The following is a 24326-nucleotide window of genomic DNA, read 5'->3' on the forward strand; positions in this document are numbered from 1 at the left end:
TCAACGTGTCCTCTTTCCGTTCATTTGTTTTTCTACGCCATCGGAAGTTGTGTATTCAAGAGAGAACAAGTAAAATAATTCTCCCAAAAGCGTAATGCTAAGTTTTCCCCTCCTCCTACGACCATCCAGCACACACACCTCTTTTCCCAGCTCATCGCAGGGAGAGGTATGTTTGTTTCGTAGGAGCAGTTTAGGGTTCTCGCGTCTGGCTGGACACAAACTGTTCCTCCTGCCCTTAACCTAGAGAGGTGAACAAGAAACGTTAAATGGAAAGTGAAACAGGATTAGTGGGTAAGCCGATACTCAAGTCACTTTTGTCTTGATCAAGCCATATTTGTTGTTGGTAAATCAGTAACCAAGCCAGATATTGAGCCGTTAAATCGACAACGAGCTGGATCTCGGGTCAGTAGTCAAACTAAAACAAATCATCAAAACTTAATCTTACTACTGTGTAAAGTTGTTTCCAAGGTGGTGTCTGAAGAATTCTCCCTGTTGTTTCTGCATCTCCATTTTCTGGTTCTAATGTTAGTTCGCTATTGCAGTAAACAATTATATATTTATTATTTACATAATATTCCTGTGATTCAAGAATAGTTACTGGAATTTCTCCCCAACTGAAAATTTCTGACTGATTTTTTTTTCTTCACAGGTCTAGAAAAAATGGCTCAACTTTCAAAGATACAGAATGTCTGATGTTGGATTTGCCCTGACAATCTGATGTTAAGTTGGCATAGAACTCCAACCATGATCAGCACAAATTAATAAAATTTGTTGACACTCCCTTTTGCTGTGGTACTCTATTTTGCGCTCTGCGATGCGACGAGAACAAAGCAAGTTTCGGAACATATGCGTCATCAGACCTGTTGCGACTGTGTACACATGTCCATTTTAGCGTGTATTTTGATAGGATTACCAACAAACATAAATAATCGGCTTAACATTAGCGTGCAGCATTGTTGTAGAAAGCAGAAACAATGGGAAATGAATATGTTTGACTGTTCGGTTGACGCGATGTCTCCTCCGTACCGCCACCGCATTGATTTTTTTTCTAAAAATAATAAAAAGAGAAAAGCTTTAAATTTTGCGAAGCGACATTCGGTTGCCTGTGGCCGAATTGCTGCGAGGCAGGGATTTGCTAATGGATGAAGCTTTGTCCGCACGAGCGCTCCTGCACACAGGTTCAGTCTCTGACTAGGACCTGCTGCTTCATATCTGTTTTAAGAAGTTTGTTATGTTTTAAGAAGTTGCTGTCACTACTGTCTGTCTGTATGTTGTCGGATGTCTTCATTCAAAGGATGTTCTTGTGCTTTGTGTTCTTTCTTTCACCACAAAAAAGAACAAAGACTCGATGGATTTTTACTCTCGATATTTGCTGCCTGTTATCATCTGTTGTATATCTCCCCGTTGTCTACTTGCTCTCCTTGTGCCCTTTATTTCTGTCTGCCTACTCTCTTTACTGTCAGACTGATCCGTCTCCACTCTCTCTACTGTCTAACTCATCCCTTTCTGTTCTCTATACTGTCTGCCTGGTTCCTCTCTTCTTTCTCTGCTGTCTGCCTGATCCCTCTCTATCTGCTTGATCCCCCTCTGCTGTCTGCCTGACCCCCCTTCTGCTCGCTCTGATGTATGCCTGATCCCCCTGCTCTCTCTTGTCTCTGCCTGATCCCCCTCTACTCTCTCTTGTCTCTGCCTGATCCCCCTCTACTCTCTCTTGTGTCTGCCTGATCCCCCTCCGCTCTCTCTCTCTCTTGTCTGCCTAATCCCCCTCTACTCTCTCTTGTGTCTGCCTGATCCCCCTCTGCTCTCTCTCTCTCTAGTGTCTGGCTGATCCCCCTCTGCTCTCTCTAGTGTCTGGCCGATCCCCCTCTGCTCTCTCTCTTGTGTCTGGCCGATCCCCCTCTGCTCTCTCTCTTGTGTCTGGCCGATCCCCCTCTGCTCTCTTGTGTCTGGCCGATCCCCCTCTGCTCTCTTGTGTCTGCCTGATCCCCCTCTGCTCTCTCTCTCTTTTTTGTGTGTGCCTGATTCCCCTCTGCTCTCTCTCTTGTGTCTGGCCGATCCCCCTCTGCTCTCTTGTGTCTGCCTGATCCCCCTCTGCTCTCTCTCTCTCTCTCTCTCTCTCTCTCTCTCTCTCTCTCTCTCTCTCTCTCTCTCTCTCTCTCTCTCTCTCTCTCTCTCTCTCTCTCTCTCTTTGTGTGTGCCTGATTCCCCTCTGCTCTCTCTTTTGTGTCTGGCTGATCCCCCTCTGCTCTCTCTTTTGTGTCTGGCTGATCCCCCTCTGCTCTCTCTTTTGTGTCTGGCTGATCCCCCTCTGTTCTCATTCTTGTGTCTGGCTGATCCCCCTCTGCTCTCTCTCTTGTGTCTGGCTGATCCCCCTCGGCTCTCTCTCTTGTGTCTGGCTGATCCCCCTCTGCTCTCTCTCTTGTGTCTGGCTGATCCCCCTCTGCTCTCTCTCTCTTGTGTCTGGCTGATCCCCCTCTGCTCTCTCTTTCTTGTGTCTGGCTGATCCCCCTCTGCTCTCTCTCTCTTGTGTCTGGCTGATCCCCCTCTGCTCTCTCTCTTGTGTCTGCCTGTCTACTCTCTCTGGTGTCTGCCTGATCCCCATCTGCTCTAATCACCGTCTGCCTAATCCCCCCTTCTGCTCTCTTCACCGTCTGCCTGATCCCCTTTCTGCTCTCTTCACCGTCTGCCTGATCCCCCCTTCTGCTCTAATCACAGTCTGCCTGATCCCCCCTTCTGCTCTAATCACAGTCTGCCTGATCCCCCCTTCTGCTCTAATCACAGTCTGCCTGATCCCCCCTTCTGCTCTAATCACCGTCTGCCTTATCCCCCTTCTACTCTCTTCACAGTCTGCATGCTCCCCCTTCTGCTCTGTTCACCGTCTGCCTGATCCCCTTTCTGCTCTCTTCACCGTCTGAATGCTCCCCCTTCTGCTCTCTTCACCGTCTGCATGCTCCCCCTTCTGCTCTCTTCACCGTCTGCCTGATCCCCCCTTCTGCTCTCTTCACCGTCTGCCTGATCCCCCCTTCTGCTCTCTTCACCGTCTGCCTGATCCCCCCTTCTGCTCTCTTCACCGTCTGCCTGATCTCCCCTTCTGCTCTCTTCACAGTCTGCCTGATCCCCCCTTCTGCTCTCTTCACCGTCTGCCTCATCCCCCCTTCTGCTCTCTTCACCGTCTGCCTCATCCCCCCTTCTGCTCTCTTCACCGTCTGCCTCATCCCCCCTTCTGCTCTCTTCACCGTCTGCCTCATCCCCCTTCTGCTCTCTTCACCGTCTGCCTCATCCCCCCTTCTGCTCTCTTTACCGTCTGCCTCATCCCCCCTTCTGCTCTCTTCACCGTCTGCCTGATCATTCTCTACTGTCTGCCTGAACCCTCTCTGCTCCGTCTGTTGTCTTCCTGCTGTCTGTATAGCCTGACTGCTTCTTATCTGCTCTCTATTGCTTGCCCGAGTCTCATCTGCTCTATCTATTGCCTATCTGCTCTATCTTTTGCCTGTCTGCTCCTTCTCTTCTACATCTTTGTTCTCTATTGACTGGGTGCAATCAAATTATATTGAAACAATAAAGTTAACACGAAAAACTGGAGAATCGCCATTCCATGGAACTGACGTTCTGGTTGTTTTTTTTTTATAGAAGTCTCCATTTCAATTTCATTATAATATTGTGCAGTACAGACCGAATTAAAATGGTGATGGACAATTCGCCTACTGTTTCATTTGCCGTTGGGTGTACAAGGATATAAACGCCTACCCTTGAAAGTAGACTGGCAGAGATGTCCTTCAGGAGGTACCCCCTACTTTTTGGGCTCTTTGCTCTCTCTCTTTCTGTATCTCCTTGTCTGTCTGCCCACTCTCTGCCCCCTTTACTCCAAAATCTCCCTTTATTTGCGGTATTTGCGTATCCGTTCCATCCCGCTCCATTTTTTCCGTACCAAGAGTCGCAGAAATCGACTGGTCCCGTGTCAAGTTCTTCCTGTTGCTGCGGACGCATTTGATCCGTCGTGAGCGCGGAGACAGGGCCGAAATTAAGGTCAGAAAATGACATTTCGCAGACAACCTTTGCGGCGCATGTTCTCCATTTCGGAGCCGGAGGGGAAAAAATCGGTTTCGGAAGCGGCTGCATTCCGAGCGTTCCAGAGATTGGCGCGTTGAAAAGAAATTCCTCCGAAAGAAAGAAAAGGAGAGGAAGAAATAGAAACGGAATATTGAGCGGTGCGTAGCGGGCGGGGGGGGGGGGGGCGCCTGTTCGTTCTGTCGCGAACTGACTGGGGAGAGGGAGGAGGATGAATTTCCGAAATTCTCTGTCACTCGTTGTCTTCTCGACGGTGGCAGGTCTAAAACCGTGACAGCGCTTCTTCGAGGATCCGTAACAGAATTTACCAACACGTACCCTGCACCCTTGTGCACCAACGTTTCGTCCTGTAGGGTACACAAAGGCTTTACAACTTTTCTCTATTTAAGCTGTGATTATTACTTATTCAGTTGTATTGCATAGTGTACCCAAGTATTTTTATTTTCCAATTTTGCTCCTTTTGTACCTCTCAGGCTAATGGCGACGATGAGGATGAAGGATGATGAAAATGGTCTCTACGGAGGAAACCTCATTCCCAGGCCATGGTGTAATGTACGACCCTTCTGAAGATCTGCAAATGCCAGCCTCCCTTCTACGTAGTACACCCTGGACTGCACTTTGCAGGCTAGCGAGGGTCCGGCGTCTCACATCTGTGGAGCCTGACCCTGTGGCCGAGTAGTTAGCACATCGCGCTGCGACGCCAAAGGTCCCGGGTTCGAATCCCGATTCGGGCAAAATTGTTTGTGAATGTCCATTCATCAATTTCATCATTTCATCACTCATTCCAATCTTCGCAAATTAGCCAAGATGCACAAAACGCGAAGTAAAATAAACTAAATCAATCAATCACATCTGTGGAGCTCGTTTTTGGGGCGTCCTTACCTGTATATGTTGTCCCTTAACCATCTCATCCTACCACAATTCATCCTAATCTTCGCGATTAAAAGTGGTATAAAAGCGAAATAAATAAACTAAATCGATCGATCATTCCAAGGCCAGGAATAGAACCTGGGACATATATATATATTTTTTTACCTTTTTAAAAATGTAGTTGCGTGATTACTTAGGTTATTACCATAAGGACTAGGATCCCCATAAATGTGTTAATCGTTGAGGCGTATCTCCCCGTTGGCGCAGTGATAACAGTGTTGCTCTGTAATTAAGGGGTCCTAGGTTCGATACCCGCTGGACGCACATAGTAAATCGGGTTCCATTTTAAACTGTAGATCCAGTCCCGATTAGCCTATCTGTCCATAATGTGAATTTAAAACCTCAGTTGAAAGATAATGGCAATGTTTAAAAAAAAATGTTCTTATCTTTTTTAGAAGAGCGGGCCTTCGTACACTGTCTAAGGAATTTTTAGTTACTCCTTACCTTTCTTACTTGCTGTGTGTGGCCTGTAAAGGTCCCTTTACAATTTTGCACTTTTATGCTTTCTCAAAAGGCTTTTCACAGCCCTCTTTTAACTTTCAGGGGATTTGTCATCATTATACCTCGGATTTTAGGTTCATAAACTAGTTTTCCGTTGTGAGTAAATAAGAAACGTTTTTTTTAAAAAAATGCAACAACTGACGAAGTTTTATAGTGCCTAAAATAACCTATTTTGCTTGGTTAGAACCTATTTTAGATTTATGTACCTAAATTAAACCTTTTTTTAGGTTTTTTTTACGTATTTACTCGGTTTGGTGACGAAACAATTCAGTGACTGGTATGTTTGAAACATGCTTTCTGTCGATTTCCCTCATCCAAGTCTGTGATGTTTTTCAAAGCTCTTAAAAAAAAATGTTATCCTGCACACAGTGGAGGCGATTGGAGTCCCCCCATAATAAAAGTTGCAATTTTTCACCTATACGAAGGAAAAGATTGGAATAGAGAAGACATCTATCTGCTTGTACCTTTTTTTTTTTTTTTTGTTTTCACCAAAATTCAGGCATTGAAAGTTATGTAGAGAAATGAAGATTTGGTAATAAAATAAATATTTGTTTGTATATACCTACTAAAATTTCTTACGGTTTTTGTGAAACTTTGTTTTTAAAGATTGTAAATAATCTTAATTTTTCAGGAATTTTAAGTCTTTTAGAATGTACTTCATGATTTTTCGAGCCTTAATTTAAGATTTATAGAACCTATTTTAGGATTTTTGGAGCCGAGGTCTAGTCATCATATAGTTTGAAGTATGCAAGATGGCCATGTGTGCCAAGCACCTAAATATTTTTAAATCCATTCGATCATTCAAACTCTGATGCTGTAAAAGGACCTTTGGCTCATATAAGGTACAAGACACGGGACAACACAGCCCAGAGGAATATAGTGGTTGTGTCCATGTGCTCCGCGTAGGAGTAGTTGATATTTCGGTGCCTTCCGAGAACGTCACCTCTTACATTCCCGGCACCGTTGATGATGAGATCGGTGTTCCCAGGTGCGTAGCATTGCAAAACTAAAAACCTCCACTCCGTCACCCAATGACCCTGTGAGGGGCAAAGCCTACCAAGCGCCCTTCCATTGCGTGACGTGTGATCAGTGCATCGGAGTCCCATCAGCGGTGTTTTCTAGAATTTCTGTCTGGAGTCCGCTTTCAGTTGTCACAATTCTGGATCAACACTGAAGTTTTGGATAGTTCCCAGGACCGCTCGCAACAAGGCGAACCTTTATTCGTCTACTTGGGAGCTTTGTGGTATCAGTTGATTGTTGCAACTGATTGTTTCCATACCAACCTTAGTACAACTTGACAAACTTGAGGCGAGTAAATACGACACTGTCCTCTCTCTCGTACTGCTTCAAGACGGCGCTCGACTTGTTCCATTTTCAGAAACGGCATATTTATTAATACCTCACGGTTTTGTAAACACTTCTGCACGATAATGCTTCTGTCCCCCACTCACAAGGCCTATCTCTCGAAGTGATCTTACTGGATCATCATCTTCTATGTACCGTGAAATAAGGAAGACGGGGGAGGGTAAACAGTCGCGTCGCGCCATACCCTTTCGGAGATAGTCCCCCAGGACGCCGCGCGATGTGTCATTACCACGACGACCGAACGGAAGTGCTGACTACCAACATCGTAATCTACCCCGCCACGGAGCTATTTGACATTTTACGCATGGAAGATCCTTACCCCTCGCATGCCACTTCAGTAAGGGTTGTTCGAGGCCTACGTGCGTACGGTTATCACGAAGTTGGCGTTGTTTTGCAAACTGCCCCGTGGTATTTCGTTAAGCAATGCCTCGTTCTCCTCTGGGACGTTCTTTAATCTATTCTGGATTGTCATCCTTGTTTCCCTAGCTACCACCTCAACTCGTCTCATCCCACAAGTCTGGACTGAGATGATAGAGAATGCAATGCGCGAATCTATTCCTGGTTCTCCACAATACTGTCCTGGGTAGGTTGGTCGCTCAGGTTGCTCAAGAACACCACCATCTCTAAGTCAACATTCAGGTCTGACGACTTTGCCAATTTTTAACAGTTCCCATGTCGCGTGTTGAATTTTCGTGTGATGGTCAGTCAGCTTTACTGAAATGGTTCCGGATTCAATGCTCGTGATTGAAACATCGATACGGTCTTCATTAATTATCTCTTATTGCAATATCTCTCTAGACGCTAAACTGGAAGACTATTGCATATTACCCGGTGGAGGCACATAGTGGTTCGGATCCTACTTTAAACTGTAGGTCCAGTCCCAATTAGCCATATTATGCATAAATTGGACTTAAAACACGAAGTCAAACTCCTGCAGATTCATTTGGCGTTCATTTTAGATTAACCTCTATCGTCCTTAAAACATTTTGCGGTTTTGTCCTCGCACTCCGTCTCGACTTCCTCTGCCTATGCTCTCCTCCATCTGTGGCGCAAGCGAACAATGAACCCGTGAAAGAGAAAGGTGGAGCACGAAGGGTGCAACGAGACAACAAGAACGCACACTGCTTCGATCCGCCACTCGCTTTCTCCCTTTCTCTACTGTTATGCTCGGCGTTGCTCCATAGTTTCCAGAGAGAGTATATTATCCTCACCCTCCTCAGGTTCCGTCTTGACTGGGGATTCTTACACAAAGAAACTGATTCGTTTTAGTTAACTTGATAACGTTTGCTTCTGTTATTTTAGCAACTATAAATAATTATACAAGGAATGCCTCTACTAAATTTGCCAATTTTGACTCGGTTGTCTCTTAATATATTTGTGCTATTGAACAATCATTTTCGTTTATTTTGTCTGTTTAATCTTAATAACCAGCACATATTTGTGTTTCTTTTGATATGGAATCTACCAATCAGTTTTCAAGACTTTCAGGTCAACACTTTCGGGCAAGGAAACACTTAATTGGTCATGAAATAGGTTGGGTATGACCACGACATTCGGTAGAGCATTATGACCTCAAAATAACTGCCAAAGGTTGAATCGCTCCCGCTATCGGGTGTTCCGTGGAAGAGAACTTTTGTTATGACGTGACCCTCACATGTTTTCTATTGGACGAGGTCTGGTGTTCAGAAAGTCTGCTCCAAACTAATAATGTACTCCGCAACGGACTTTGAAACTAGTCTGTTCGCCCTCGCGACGCTCAAAATGCTTCCAACTGTCTTTATCCCGAGACCGGTAGCCACATTGACATAATTCATCTGAGAAAAATAACAACGTCTGACACATCGTCTTGCCCGGTCGCACTTCCCTAAGGGATCCACCCTTCTTGAGGGGTGATTCGTGACATGTGGTCTGAGCAATCCATCAGGCTGCCACAGCAATTTCTAGGTGCAGTCGCTGCGCCAACCTGATCGCATTTGACCGATCGACATGCTCCACTGTTTGATTCGAATGGGAAGCGAAACTGGATGGATTTGCAGAAATTGCGCGGGTGCTATGGAAGCTGATGTGTCTGCCAAGTGATTGATCTCCCTGCTTTGCGTTCCTTGCAGATCTTCAGCCCAGAATTTCTCGTTGGGAACAGTCGGGCGATTCAAGTGGTTTTGGCTGTGGGCCTCAATTGAACACCTGTTTTCATCCTGATGACGTAGGTAAGGTTGGAAGCGGTGGCTTCTGAAAAATGTAGGATTGAAACATCTTGCCAATTCGTAACAGCAGTAGCTGTGTAAATGTGGATTTTAATGATTGCCGCTTAATGGACAACTCACGAGTTCAAACGACCGATGAAAATTTTCATTAAATAATTAATTTTGTGAAAAATAAATTACCAGCGCAAGCATATTAAATATGCAGTGATGGGTATATTAACATTTCACCGGAAATTTATATGTCGGAATGTCAATAATTTTATCAGCTGATTACCCGTTAGTTGACCGAACTAATGAAGCCGAGCGTAATCGTGTCCTTGCACTCAGAGGACGAGCAGTGCAAAGTCTCACGATTTTCCTGCAGCCGAGAGGCCGGCCAGAGCAGAGCACCTTCTACGTTTTCTTGTAGCCGAGAGTGCGGCCAGATTGGAGCGTCGACGTTTTCCTGCAGCCATGAGGGCGACCAGAATGTCGGAGGTTTCCTGTAGCCGAGAGGGCGGCTACATTGAAGCGCTGACGTTTTCCTGCAGCTATGAGGGCGACCAGAACGTCGGAGGTTTCCTGTAGCAGAGAGGCCGACCAGTGTGGAGCGCTGATGATTTCCTGCAGTCGTGAGGGCGAGCAGAGCGGACCGCAGACTTTTGGGAATGTGGAGAATATGACACTTTAATTTCATAACCGCCCAGAACAAGATGAATGCCTGAAATTCAAATACCAACTAATTATAACATCTTGAGCATCTTGTCTGTTTTTGGACCTCGTTCTACTGGTACTGAACCTTACAGAACGGACCAGAAAAATACATTGATTTGCTAACACTGCTCGACTTTGCTTGTATAATTAGGTAGCAACCTTTTTGTAAGCAAAACACATTACACCGCTGGCGTTTAAATTCGGAAATCGTGTAAATGATTCAGGTACGATTATGTTCGCACGGAGGCGTGTTTTTACACGTGAGGATAAACGAGAGCTTTCGCTTGTATTCCCGGGATGAAAAAAACCCGGCGTCGCTCGGCGGGTTTCCGTTCCCTTCGGTTCGCGGCTTCGATTAATGGCGGTGTTTGTTTCGCCTGTTTGTTTCCTCGTGAATATTTTAAAAGCTTCGCTCGCCGGATGGCGAGGGCATTTCTCCGTGTGATGGGCTCTCCCCCCCCCCCTCCCTCGCACCTCTCCATTTCCACGGAGTTAATTGACAAACAACGTACACGAAACCAATTAACACCTGCATTGTCGATGGATCACTGTTGCCAAGTCCATTCCCGGTTTTCGCTCCCCCCTCGCTTTAACGACCCTCCGCTGTCCCCGTTTCTGCGATTAATGTTTTGGCCTTGTTTCTAACTTTGTTAATGCACAAGTTAGTTGGAGATGTGTGCCATCTCTGTCGCGTATTATATCCCTGGACGGTTGTGTGTGCGTGCGCGCGTTTTCGTGCGTGTCCTAGTTCAGTGGAATGTGATAGACTAGCGATGAGGTTAATAGTGATTTTTTTTTCCGTCTACAGAAAGCGCTGTGATGTTTAAATAAGAATTCAGTGACGAAGCTGTGCTGGAGCATAATTCGTCCACTTATTACTTAAGCCCCCCCCACAAATCTAATACTCAGCCATGTACCTCAGGTACTAAGAGTGGTTCCACAATATGTTTGGATCCAGAATTTCGGCTTCAGAATAGAAACTTTGGGAGTTCGTTATTAATTTCTTTTTCCAAGTGTAAGGGGTTACTACCCTTTTCGAATACATCAAAATGTCAACCTCCCTTTTACATAATACACCCTGGACTGCATTTTGCAGGTTAGCGAGGCTCTGGCGTCTGGACCCATGGATAGTATAATCCTCAGTGGGGCCTTTCTCATCAGTTATCACCTTATCTTTCATCTTATCAACATTCATCATCTTCGCGAGTAGCCCAAAATTGGGAGGAAAACAAAGTAAAATCAATCAAATCAATCAATCCTTTTTACAGTCTTCTATTCTGTGTTCTATTTTCTTTCTATTTGTTTAGTTTTAGTAACTTTTCAATCTTTTGAGTTAATCGCGACTGAAGCTGAATGATGAATTGGATATTGGAAATAGCATAGCCATCACACCTTTCCAAGTGTTCGAACCTAGGTACCCTGGCCTGGGAGAGGGTTTCGGACCGTAAGAGGGAACCACCGCGCACAAGGTGCACTGGTAGAACTTACCGTAAAATGTACAAAACCTACCGTTAAATTGTGAGAGTTTGCCTGTTATTTTCCATTATTTTGTGAGAGCAGGAGCTTTCTTGTCGTGACCTGTCTCTGCTGCTGTTAAAATAAAAAGTAAAGAAGGCGTTAGTAACCGATGAAGATATTCAAGACGCACGCACATACATGCTCCATATAATACAATAATAAAGTTGACTACATACGTAATAGACGATACTATTTGAAAAACTGTCTTGCTCTTACCATCACAAGATCTGGTTTGGTTTCAAAGTTCGGTTTTAAGTCCACCTTATGCACCGGTAGGCTAATCGTCACTGGACCTAGACTCTTAGTTGTGTTCCAACCACTATACAATGTGCCTCCAACGGGTATCGAACCCAGTATCCTTTGATTTCAAGGTGACGTCATCGTGGAGGTACTAACTCGTGGTTTCGTTATCAACTTTGCAATGCAAGACCTGGCTTGGTTGTCGACTTGCCGACTCAGGACGTGGCTCGGTTGTCGACTTGCCGACTCAGGACGTGGCTCGGTTGTCGACTTGCCGACTCAGGACGTGGCTCGGTTGTCGACTTGCCGACTCAGGACGAGGCTCGATTGTCGACTTGCCGACTCTTTAAGACGTGGCTCGGTTGTCGACTACCCGACTCTTAAGACGTGGCTCGGTTGTCGACTACCCGACTCTTAAGACGTGGCTCGGTTGTCGACTTGCCGACTCTTTAAGACGTGGCTCGGTTGTCGACTTGCCGACTCTTTAAGACGTGGCTCGGTTGTCGACTTGCCGACTCTTTAAGACGTGGCTCGGTTGACGACTTGCCGACTCTTGAGACGTGGCTCGGTTGTCGACTTGCCGACTCTTGAGACGTGGCTCGGTTGTCGACTTGCCGGCTCTTGAGACGTGGCTCGGTTGTCGACTCTAAGACGTGGCTCGGTTGTCGACTCTAAGACGTGGCTCGGTTTGCCGACTCTAAGACGTGGCTCGGTTTGCCGACTCTAAGACGTGGCTCGGTTTGCCGACTCTAAGACGTGGCTCGGTTGTCGACTCTAAGACGTGGCTCGGTTGTCGACTCTAAGACGTGGCTCGGTTGTCGACTCTAAGACGTGGCTCGGTTTGCCGACTCTAAGACGTGGCTCGGTTGCCGACTCTAAGACGTGGCTCGGTTGCCGACTCTTGAGACGTGGCTCGGTTGTCGACTTGCCGACTCTTGAGACGTGGCTCGGTTGTCGACTTGCCGACTCTTGAGACGTAGCTAGGTTGTCGACTTGCCGACTCTTGAGACGTGGCTAGGTTGTCGACTTGCCGACTCTTGAGACGTGGCTCGGTTGTCGACTTGCCGACTCTTGAGACGTGGCTCGGTTGTCGACTTGCCGACTCTTGAGACGTGGCTCGGTTGTCGACTTGCCGACTCTTGAGACGTGGCTCGGTTGTCGACTTGCCGACTCTTGAGACGTGGCTCGGTTGTCGACTTGCCGACTCTTGAGACGTGGCTCGGTTGTCGACTTGCCGACTCTTTGAGACGTGGCTCGGTTGTCGACTTGCCGACTCTTTGAGACGTGGCTCGGTTGTCGACTTGCCGACTCTTTGAGACGTGGCTCGGTTGTCGACTTGCCGACTCTTTAAGACGTGGCTCGGTTGTCGACTTGCCGACTCTTTAAGACGTGGCTCGGTTGACGACTTGCCGACTCTTGAGACGTGGCTCGGTTGTCGACTTGCCGACTCTTGAGACGTGGCTCGGTTGTCGACTTGCCGGCTCTTGAGACGTGGCTCGGTTGTCGACTCTAAGACGTGGCTCGGTTGTCGACTCTAAGACGTGGCTCGGTTGTCGACTCTAAGACGTGGCTCGGTTTGCCGACTCTAAGACGTGGCTCGGTTTGCCGACTCTAAGACGTGGCTCGGTTTGCCGACTCTAAGACGTGGCTTGGTTGTCGACTCTAAGACGTGGCTCGGTTGTCGACTCTAAGACGTGGCTCGGTTGCCGACTCTTGAGACGTGGCTCGGTTGTCGACTTGCCGACTCTTGAGACGTGGCTCGGTTGTCGACTTGCCGACTCTTGAGACGTGGCTCGGTTGTCGACTTGCCGACTCTTGAGACGTGGCTCGGTTGTCGACTTGCCGACTCTTGAGACGTGGCTCGGTTGTCGACTTGCCGACTCTTGAGACGTGGCTAGGTTGTCGACTTGCCGACTCTTGAGGCGTGGCTCGGTTGTCGACTTGCCGACTCTTGAGACGTGGCTCGGTTGTCGACTTGCCGACTCTTGAGACGTGGCTCGGTTGTCGACTTGCCGACTCTTGAGACGTGGCTCGGTTGTCGACTTGCCGACTCTTTGAGACGTGGCTCGGTTGTCGACTTGCCGACTCTTTGAGACGTGGCTCGGTTGTCGACTTGCCGACTCTTTAAGACGTGGCTCGGTTGTCGACTTGCCGACTCTTTAAGACGTGGCTCGGTTGTCGACTTGCCGACCGTGAGACGTGTCTCGGTTGTCGACTCTTAAGACGTGGCTCGGTTGTCGACTTAGCCACTCGCCAGTCAAGTTTTTAGTATGGAAGCGGTTGTATTTAAGGGATCGACCCGAAATACAGAGAATTACCGCAAAATAATTAAAATGAAGGGCAGTTAAGGCGAAAATTTCCCTTTCACGTTTAATCAATCAGTGTTGGTGGTCGGAGAGCTTTCAAGACAGCGACCAGGTTCACCACATTTTCAAATTGTCCTCACAAGTTTCGGATCCGCGCACCGCACGTACGAAGCAAGTACCTTGGCCGTTCCATATTCCATCTCCGGAGGAACGGAGGGTCAATCTCTTCTCCGGATAGCCTTTTGTTAAGGCAATAACCTGGGAGCAAGCATATTGTGGATTCCGGTCCCCCGAGAGGGGGTGGGAGGCTCAGGTAGCTTCCCGGAGCCCACCTCGGGCGGGGAATCTGCTCGGGATCTTCTCCGAGAATTCATGATCTTCCGGGAGAGAAACTCAATAACAGGACGGAGCGAGATTTCTTCCCCCGGAGCCTGATCCAGTCTTCATCGTCTCCTCTATTTTGTTCTTTTTCCCCCGTCCTCTTCCTACGGGCCGGGTTTTGGTTTTCCTTCGCCGGCGGGTGTTTACAGAAATCTTCCGTCGAGAAGAGAGAGATGCGATACAGAAACTAGATTAGACGGCCAGAGGAACCTCGAGTTTCGTTCAAGGCTCGCAGTTTTGCGTCAAGTTTCCGAGGACGCGAGTCCTTGTCGTTTTTTATTATCTTCAGAACAAACAGCTGAGACAAGTTGTGTATTATCTTTCCTCCTCCCGAAGGCTTAATTTCGAGTAGCAGTCTTTTTTTTCTTCTTCCTGAATTGCTTTGAAAGATGCTGCCAGGTGCAGATTTTGCAAAGTAACGTCGTACTTTCCACGATCTTACGAGTATCTCTTACGTTTCGCAGTAATTAAGGAAATATAATTAGGTCCCGAACACTTTCGATGTCAGCCCTAGCGGAGATATGATCACCACCACCCTCCTGTCGCCTTTACTCCCCAGCAAGGTGGTTTTATTTAAATCACGTGATTTTTAAAAGAAATCACTGATTTCAATCACCTTAACGAAATACATTCTAGAATAATGTTCATAAGGAATTTGCAGATATCAGAATCACTTTTGTTGAAAGTACATTAATCTCGTAATCATTTAATGGTGTTTATTAGGCTCTAAGAAAGGCAACATAATACATGTACTGATGTGGTGAAGCTCATACGAAAGGAAACTGTAAATACACTTAAATTTATCTTGATTTAAAATTCAATAATTTTGATATGCAAAATAGCATAAATTGTGTAGAATAATACAAAAATACTAATCATGTTAAACTATACATAGTGTCATTATCATTAATCTGTAAACAAACATGGCAACTGATATTTTGCAAACTACGAGGGGAAGTCAATATGTAAGTCGCAAAATGAAATATCTTCGAATTGCTTAAATGTATGTATCGTATACACGCTAGTAGTCACGTTCTCGTGCGGCGGTGAGACATTCGAGTGCCAAGTGGGTAAGATGGCAGGTGTTCAAGGCCACCCAATCAGCACAGAAGGTGATGGTCAACGTGTTTCGGGACAGGCAGAACCCTGACAAAGTTACGGTCAGCCATTCGCAGGAAACGTCCAGGTGCTTTGAGAGATGGGAGTTCTGCTGTTGGATGACAACGATCGTCCACGCAGTGCCAATACCACAGTGGCTCACATACGGTCCCTAGGTTGGAAACGACTGGAACATCCAGCCTACAGTCCGAATTTGGCACCATCCGACTTTAATCTCTTCGGCCTACTGAAGAATCACCTGGGTGGTCACCGGTTCCAGGGTATGGAGGAGGTCCATCAGGAGGTTTCCAGCTGGCTACGACACCAACCACAAACCTTCTTCGCTGCTGGCTTTCAGGTACTCGTGAAACGCTTGGAGAAGTGTCTAAATGTTCATGGAGGTTGCATTACCACATTTCAGCAGGTAACTATTTCAACTTTTCTTTCTATTCCATTTTGCGACTTATATATTGACTTACCCTCGTATCATTAGAAATCGCCAAAATTCAGCTACGCAAACAAACATATTCTATAGTAGGTTCGTATATACACTATCGGAAACAGAAAAATGATGTTGACACATATTTGTTGCTTGCTTTAATAAAACTGTTCAAATATTTTAGAGGACCGTTTACCAGAAAGAAACCTTTCCATGTAAAGAAAAAAAGATATATATATTCATATGGTGCCAAAAACCATACAAGTGATTTTGAGCGTGTTTTTTTTAAATATAAAAAAATCCTTTTTAAGTTTAAAAAAAAACATCAAAAATGATTTTTTAAATAAAAATCGTGAGTTTCGTCCACCCTGCTCCCTCCTTGTACTCATTCATTAGAAGATGGGTGAGCATCTGAGAGTTGAAACACGGGGACTGGAGTCGTAGCTATTAGCTGTCTGACTTTACTGACACATGTTCCCGGACAAATAAATCCAGTCCCGACATTTGTCGACAACAGTACCGCATGGACACTTTTCTCCATAGCAACTCTCTACTGAGCGAGGAAGAGCTGGTAGATTCGTTCACTCACGGCGCATCGGAGTGGAGCAGACGTTTGGAGATTGCTGGAATTTTTTTTTTGAACTCTGGCCAGATAAAACATTCGCTGGCAGACTTCGGGCTGAAGCCGTTATGCTTTACGATTCCCTCTCCCCCCACCCTCGCATATGTCCAAAAAGAACCGCTACGTGGTATCCGAAAATTGCCTGTTCTCGAGACAAGCTGAGCGGAAGGGGGATGATTTCTTGGTTGTTTGGAAATGCCTGCTCTTGGAACCACAAGAACTTTGTTTTGATCTCGCCTCTTAATCCTTTCGGATAAGTTATGAGTGCGTTATGTTTTTCTGTGTATCTAGCGTGCGAAGTTTTTGATTAATCTTGGCTATAAACTTGGTGTGATTTGTGCCACCCTGTCTTCGCTTCTGGCGGTTCCATATGTAAGAACAGATTGAGCTCAAGCTTTTTAATGTTTTGCCTACCAGCCTTGTCCGCACCCGGATAGGCTGTGGCGCCATTAATTTATGGAGACGACGTGGTTGACAGAGTTGATAAGGGTCCAGGAACCGATAAATTCTAATGGGTTCTATTGGGTTCCGCTGCAGGACCGGAACCTTTTTTCTCACACAATTTAAATTCGGTCCAAGTTGCGTATTGTTTCATTGAAAAAAGGTTTCTAGATCGTATTTAAATTGATCCAGAAAAAAATATTCCTGGACCGTATTTAAATTGATCCGAAAAAAATGTTCGTGGACCGTATTTAAATTCATTCAGAAGAAAGTTCCTGGACCGTATTTAAATTGATCTAGTAAAAGGTTCCTGGACCGAATTGAAATACTTTACAGATAAAAGTGGTTCTTTACGGTCCAGAACCCACTTACGCTTGCTGTTTTTTTCTTCTGGACCGGAATTACATTTATTTAAAATTCCTGGACCTTTAACAACCCTGATTGTTGGTCCATGCATGGGTGCATTTCACACACGTCACAGCAGCTGGATGGAACGGCCAATCAGACCATCATATCCTTTAAATTTGCGCGCTCTTTCATGCTAGACATGACATTGGAAGTAACGAAGTCCCTATACGAGCGTCTTTTTGCAAGAAAATTCCCCATTGGTGAACTCAGCACCCACCAAGTTGGAAACCGTTGTAACCATCCACAAGTAATCCACACACTTCAGATCGTTATTGTTCAATGCGACAGCTTGAATATCCTCATACAATATTTCCACCTTCCCAGCTCAATGTCATCCATATTGCGAAATGTTTACATACTTTATTTTAGATATTGAGAGTATGGTTTGTATACTGTACTGAGCACATCCTTTAGTCTCGCCATATTGTTTCAATAAGTATGTACAAGTCCTTCTATAACTTTAGACATTGCAGTATCTGGACTTTTGTACCATGTTTCTTTAAGTAGTGTTTTTTTAGATAAGGGGATCACCTCCCCCCCGATAATGACACGGGACAAATGACCACACACTGTTAATGATTTTATTCCATTCATTCACCAATTACCCGTCACCTTGCAATCAAAAGCCCTAAGTTCAATACCCGGTGGAGGCACACTTGTTGGATCCCTTTAAATTGTATATCTTATTAGAAAGTTGTTCAGAACGAAGAGCATGCGTGTTCTTTGTAACGTCTTCCCTGTATCAGTTTCATGTAATCATCTCATCCTCATCGTCGCGGTGACGTTACAATACGAATACGTATGTTCTGTCTTTTAGGAGCCATGGAGCTCAGTAATATACAACAAATACACATTGCTTGCAGTTTGAAGTTTTCTAATAATAATTACAGAAATAACTTTCAGAACTGTTGGAATTTGAACGAAAAACTCCTTTTGGAGTCACTTCGTGAGCGCGATCAACCCGTACGGTGAGGGACTTACCCTTTCTTTTTCCCCCTGAACTTTCTTGCACCCTGTGCGAGATCTTGCAGAATCCTTAGTGTTATCTCCAGGAAAGAAGGCTCGTTTTTATTCCTCCTTCCACGGAACCTGTAATTAAAACACGGGAAGATAACGGCGAATCCACCCTCTTCGCGCTATGCTAATGCGCCGCCCAGAACAAACAGATAGGGACCAAGGCGTTCCATCATCCCTCACGATGTGTCCTCACTTGCGTTTCTCCGTCGCCTTTGTAGAAGGGATATAATTCTCGCCTCGTGCATTTCCTGCTACTGTGGACGGTTTGCCCCCGCCAAGAAGTAGCAGTCATTCTGATTGCATGTCTGAGGCATTTTAAGGCACGTTTTTCACACATGTAGGCTTTTCGTGTGGACGACCGACATGCGCATGTGAGTGCGGGTGCGATTTTATCCCGAGTGGACGTTTGAATGACTTCAGGCTCAGACAGAACTTTTTTGTCTAAATGTAACATTGAAGGTTTTTATTTTTTTGCCTGGCGGTGAGACTGAAATTTCCGTGGAAAAGAACTTTGTTTTTTTTTCCGCCTGGGAGACAACTTTGTTGATTTTTCCCGACCGTGGCACTGAACATTGCTGCTTTTGCCCGACCGTGGGACAGAACATTGTTGCTTTTGCCCGACCGTGGGACTTAATTCTGTTCTTGTTTTTTCGCCCGGGGAACTGAATTTCGTTGTTTTTTCTTCTTTTCCGCCGGGGAGGGGGACAGAACTTTGTTGTTTTTGCCCGACCGTGGGACAGAACTTTGTTGCTTTTGCCCGACCGTGGGACAGAACTTTGTGCTCTTGCCCGACCTTGGGACAGAACTTTGTTGCTTTTGTCCGACCGTGGGACAGAACTTTGTTGCTTTTGCCCGACCGTGGGACAGAACTTTGTTGCTTTTGCCCGACCGTGGGACAGAACTTTGTTGCTTTTGCCCGACCGTGGGACAGAACTTTGTTGCTTTTGCCCGACCGTGGGACAGAACTTTGTGCTCTTGCCCGACCTTGGGACAGAACTTTGTTGCTTTTGCCCGACCGTGGGACAGAACATTGTTGCATTTGCCCGGTCGTGGGAAGAACATTGTTGCTTTTGCCCGGTCGTGGCACAGAACATTGTTGCTCTTGCCCGGTCGTGGGACAGAACATTGTTGCTTTTGCCCGGTTGTGGGACAGAACATTGTTGCTTTTGCCCGGTTGTGGGACAGAACATTGTTGCTTTTGCCCGGTTGTGGCACAGAACATTGTTGCTTTTGCCCGGTTGTGGCACAGAACATTGTTGCTTTTGCCCGGTCGTGGGACAGAACATTGTTGCTTTTGCCCGGTTGTGGCACAGAACATTGTTGCTTTTGCCCGGTCGTGGCACAGAACGTCGTTGGTTTTGCCTACCGTGGGTCAGAAAGTCGTTATTCTTGAAGACCCTGAATCAAAACGTAGGTTTCTTATGCCGACCTTGGGGCAGACCTTTTTTTGCTTATGCCGACCTTGGGGCAGAAGTATGAATAAGGTCGTATGTAGATGATGCTACATGAATAGACCCTATGTGTGGACATCAGTCTTCCATGGCCCATTGAGTTTTCTACCCTTTGTAATACGTTGACAGTTCACTTCTGGCCTTCTTTTTCAGTGCCACACATCGATCTTGTGCGTCATGTGTACTTTAGGGATATCGTCAAAGTTCTGAAGCTATGTTCGACTCACAATTCCCGAAAGACCGTCTTTTTCATACTCTGGATACTAACCTTGCTGAGGATTACGCCCTTTCCTGCGATTTCGTCGTCGTTGTAAAGTAATACCACTTAGAGTCTATCGCTAGGATCTTGAAGTGTGTAGGGCAACAAACTAGATAATTATGCAGAGATTTCCTTGCATGATCCAGTAGGATTTTAAAGAAACGACTTCAATTTTTGGAGCAGTCGTTTCTGACTCAACTCCATAGATCCATCCTCGAACTGCGAAGCTGCAAGTATTGTTCGGGACCGAATTCAACCGTTCTCCTTCCCTCTCTCCGTCCCGAACGCACTTTGAAAGTCCCATCCATCTCCGGGATTTAAGCTTTTCCTTTTGCAGAACCTCTTCTCTCGCGGCAGAACTTGAGCCCACAAAGCGCGGCCCTTGTCTTCCTCTCCTCTTCGGGAGGAATCCGCGTTTACAAATGCGCAAAAGAGGCTGACGCCGTGTTCCGCCTCAAAGCGGGAGTGTGACGGTCGGCGACGAAGCGTACGTCCTCGCGAATATTTCAGTGTCGCCTTATTTGCTTTGTTCTAATTGTTACATAGCTCGGATGACTGCGACGTCGCAGGGAATGTCGGCGGTGTTGGAATCTTCTAGGGGATCGGTGCGACCGAGGAACAGGAATTCCTCAGCCTTGCTCTCTTTTTTTTCGTCCATAGTCCCATCTCAGCTTTGCTTCCCGTAAAAGACAGTTCTGCAGGAAAAGTTTGTACTTTGAAGACGCAATGAATGTTTATAGAGTAATTCATGCTGCATAGAAGCACATGTTTACTTTGTAATTAAGCCTTGGGAGTTCTCTCAATTCTCGGAATTATTATTCCTAAACTTAACGCATGAGATGTCTCGGGTCAAGGCCTACCGTGTGACTTGAGTAGCGCGTGAAGTCTTACCACAGATCTCTACATCTCATGTGCTGCTGCTTTTCAGGCATTGATTGATTTGATTGATATGTTTTATTTTACTTCTCTTTTCTGCCATAATTGGCTTATTGCAAAGATAAGGCTGATTGGTGATCTAATTCGACAATCATAAACACACATGGACAGAACAAGTCACTCAGAAGATTATAATTGCTCCGAGCCCAGACGCCAGAGCCTCGTTAGTCTGCTAAATGCAGTCCAGGGTGTACTACATGGAAGTGAGATTGACATTTTTTGGGTGCCTTCCGAAAAGGTCACCCCTAGCACCCCTTTACAAGCATGTAGAGTATACAGTGACTTGACCCGTGTCACCGTGACCCGTATAGTCATTGACCTGTGCAGCTTAACCAGTGTATTGGATATATGTTCTGTACATTTTTTATATATATACGAATGGATGTACGTGTGTTTGTTTGTTCAGCAATAACTCTCGAACGCCTGGAGCGATTTCAACCAAACTTGCTACGCGTAGCAATTGCAATCTCGAAAGAAATACTGTGAGGTAAGACACCCCCGGCATCCCTAGGGGTGGTGGTGGGAAGGGGACATAAAATAGCATTCTGTTGCGTGGCATTTTCGTGTCATATCCTGCAAGTTATGCTTCCTGCAACACATCACAGCAAAGTTGGTTGCCAACACAGAAGGTGCGACATTGCTATCCTCGAGCAATTCCAACACACATCACTTACAATCTGGAAAGAAATACTGTGGGGGTAAGACACCCCTGGCACCCCTAGGGGTGTGGTGGGAAGGGGAGTGACATGTAAAAATAATCGAAAACGACCGATATTAGTGTGGAATCCATAGTGTAGGGGTCACTAAGATGAATAGTGACACTCGCAATGCCGTTCAACTCCAAGTTAATTCTACAATATAGTTACAATTCATCATTTTCATGTCTAATAGAAGATTTGGATAAATAAATACCCGGGCAACGACGGCCAATCAGCTAGTATTATATAAATGGAAAGATTCAACATTTTATAATAGGATTTGTATGGAATCATTTTTGCTAATTTCGACGATCATGAATCATGATTAGATGAAATGGACGCACCGAACCTGGAGACCGAAAGGGGAGCAGTTGTACTTGATATATCCATAAATAACCATGAAACCGTGAGAAAGCATTTATTTATCTTGTGTGTTGGGGAGGCAATGAGGATGCACTTGTTGACGCAGTGAAGGTGGCATCCACCAGCTTTTAAGCAGCGACCCTTTTGGTTTTCAATACGCAAAGTAGAAAACTATCGCTTGACTTGAATGTAGTAGCGATTAGCGACAGGAAATCGTCTGTCATGTCTTTGGTAGATTAGTCGTAAGTGTTTAGCAAAATTGTAATAATTTTCGTGCTAAAGCAGAGAAACTAATTATCCTTTTCTTATATTCCAGGTAAGGATTTCCACTGCAGTTGTAGCAAGTAGAAGCCTTCAAAGCGGTGAGTGTTTCCGTACACGAATGTATGTAGTCTTTTTCAGCCACGCGAAATCTCTCCTGAGAGATATACTGAAATGTAATATTCATACCAATGAATGTGATCTTCCATATTGCATACTACAAGTTGGCTTGTTCATCCCCTACAGTTCCGATAGTCGGATTCATTAAAGGAATAAGGGTACAGTATGCGTTTCATTAGAGTCCCTGACTAGCGTTATGTACAAGTACTCGCTATCTGTTAAAAGTCTGGAAGAACTATCCATATTACAGTTCGCGTACAGTTCGCGTAGAAACTATATAGGTTTGAATACTTGAAGAACGTCCCACTTTATCTGAACAGGAGAGTACAATGTAATCCGTATTATTTTACAACAAACTGGCTATTTCCTTATTAGGAATGGAATAAATTATTCACTACTGATATTGAGAGATATCTGAATGGAATTTCGCGTATTGCCAGTTTTCAAAGCCCTTGAATATGTGCTAAATATTTTATTTACACGGTCTGCCATCTGTTGGTATTTTTTTATTCTATTGAAGTACAGCATTTTTGAGAAATAAAACTAAAATGCGGGAAACAAATATTATACGTAAGCCATTTACGAAGTATTGAATTGCAATTTCAAAGGTTTCTAAGATACAAGAAAGTCGTGTACTTCATATTACCACCATTCATCTTCATCTTAGCCTCAACTTAGTCTAAAGTGGAAGAAACACGAAGTAAATCAAATCAATCGATCAATGAAATCCTCGAGTGTACACACTGTATCACGTTTTCTCCTCGAGTGTACACACTGTATCACGTTTTCTCCTCTAGTGTACACACTGTATCACGTTTTCTCCTCTAGTGTACACACTGTATCACGTTTTCTCCTCGAGTGTACACACTGTATCACGTTTTCTCCTCGAGTGTACACACTGTATCATGTTTTCTCCTCGAGTGTACACACTGTATCATGTTTTCTCCTCGAGTGTACACACACCAGCACGTTTTCTCCTCGAGTGTACACACACCAGCACGTTTTCTCCTCGAGTGTACACACTACATCACCTTTGTCTGCTCGAGTGTACACACTACATCACGTTTTCTCCTCGAGTGTACACACTACATCACGTTTTCTCCTCGAGTGTACACACTACATCACGTTTTCTCCTCGAGTGTACACACTACATCACGTTTTCTCCTCGAGTGTACACACTACATCACGTTTTCTCCTCGAGTGTACACACTACATCACGTTTTCTCCTCGAGTGTACACACTACATCACGTTTTCTCCTCGAGTGTACACACTGTATCACGTTTTCTCCTCGAGTGTACACACTGTATCACGTTTTCTCCTCTAGTGTACACACTGTATCACGTTTTCTCCTCTAGTGTACACACTGTATCACGTTTTCTCCTCTAGTGTACACACTGTATCACGTTTTCTCCTCGAGTGTACACACTACATCACGTTTACTCCTCGGGTGTACACACTACATCACGTTTTCTCCTCGGGTGTACACACTACATCACGTTTTCTCCTCGGGTGTACACACTACATCACGTTTTCTCCTCGGGTGTACACACTACATCACGTTTACTCCTCGGGTGTACACACTACATCACGTTTACTCCTCGGGGGTACACACTACATCACGTTTACTCCTCGAGTGTACACTATATCTGAAAGAACAGTTGACCACTTTCAATGCTGCTGCGCGCAGTGGTACGATTAGAGCTTATGAATCAATTTGCATTGCGTACACAATTGATGGTCGAGCGCTGCAAGCACTGCACTGCACCAGCACAGATAGTGATTAGTTTGATGAACCTATAATCCAAATATCCCCATGCTTTAGTCTCTTTATCAGGTTAGTTCTAACCAGGGACCATGGCGTGGACATGGAATTCAACTGAATAGTCTCCTGTCATTTTCATCTCACACCAAGAATTCCTGTCACATCCTTAATCACGATGACACTCAAATTGTAATGTGACTGACGTTGTTCCGTTCCTTGTTCTTGCTTGAATTTTTGTTCATTA

This window comes from Lepisma saccharinum, chromosome 7 (genome assembly GCF_977018435.1).
Source record: "Lepisma saccharinum chromosome 7, izLepSacc3.1, whole genome shotgun sequence".
Taxonomy (NCBI): Eukaryota; Metazoa; Arthropoda; class Insecta; order Zygentoma; family Lepismatidae; genus Lepisma; species Lepisma saccharinum.